Genomic DNA, 1,455 nt, shown 5'->3' on the forward strand with positions numbered 1-1,455 from the left:
GATGGTGTGTGTGGCAGGAACCTGGAATGAAGATCCTTAGGAAGTTTAGCAAATTAAGAACTTAGTTTTTTCTTAAGACACTTTTATGCATTTCTAGTGGTTTAAATGCTATGAATTAAGAAACCTTGCACTATGTCGTGTTAGAATGCTAGTTAGTGGATATTAGAATGTCTTCCATGCATTGTATAATTGTTGTGTGAGGTTTTGGCATGAACTAGTGCTGAAATCAGAGTTTCAGTGCGAAATCAGAAACCCAGATCGATCTACGGATCGATCAGAACTGGGTTGTGCCACTGGATCGGTCAGCTGACCGATCCAGTCGCGAACAAAGAGTTGGCGTCTATTATGGATCGATCAGCCGACCGATCCAGATGCGAACAGAAGCTCACTGAAACTCACTGATCGGTCACCGTCGATGAAGAATCGATCGGCCCACCGCCGATCGTACTCTGGATCGATCGGTGACCGATCCGACCATCTGATAGGATCCGTGTACTCTTGGATCGGTTGGTAGACCGATCCACCGCATCTGAAGCCATATAGCCACCTGGAACGGTCGACCGATCCGTAGTCTTTCTCCGTCTTTGGTATCATTGGATTGATCCTGGATCGATCCGGACCCCATCGATTCATGGATCGATTGAAATGCCTGCTAGCAGGACATCCGAGAGGCATAGATTATCTTCCCTAGCATGTGTACAACTCCTAGGTACACCTAGAATATTAAGTTCAGATTTTACAGTAGTCAGTTTAGTCAAATTTTAATCAATCCAGATTTTCGCAATAGTAATTTAGCACAGCATAATGTAGCGATCTGCCTTACAGCGTAGTCAGTAGAAGGCGGGTCGTTACATCTGTAATGGTTTAGAGTCTCCGGGTCCTCCCATGAAGACCCGTCCGAGTTACTTCATGGGATTTCCCGATCGACTTATGTTCTGTGATGGTTTAGAGTCTCTGGTTCCTCCCATGAAGACCCGTCTGAGTTATTTCATGGGATTTCCCGATCGACTATATTCTATGTAAAAATATGATATTTGTACTAACCTTGTGATAGTTTTTAAAGTTTCTAGGTTCTTGATGGGAGCTGCATAGGCCTTTAGGGTTCTCCCCTGTAGATTGCTCGAAATAGATAATGAAAGTCCTCTTGATATTTATCAATCTGTACGAACCATATTTATTTCCGTGGCGATATTTGTCTCGCTTGGCTTTTATTAAAAGAAGTAGAGTACATAAACTGTAGGTATACTTGTCCTCAGTCACCGAGGACTTCAAATAATTGTGATTTGTTCCTCCAGACACATTCTTGAATAGTATGATGTAGTTAGGTTCGATAAGGCTGCAAGTGATTTGCACTCCAGGGATGTTCTAAAATTCTTCCTTCAGTATCTTGGAGATAATATGAACCTGATGTGAGTTTTTTTTATCACTTTGTAAGGTCCTCCCCATTGTGGTGCC

Source organism: Zingiber officinale, chromosome 4B (assembly GCF_018446385.1).
Source record: "Zingiber officinale cultivar Zhangliang chromosome 4B, Zo_v1.1, whole genome shotgun sequence".
NCBI lineage: Eukaryota > Viridiplantae > Streptophyta > Magnoliopsida > Zingiberales > Zingiberaceae > Zingiber > Zingiber officinale.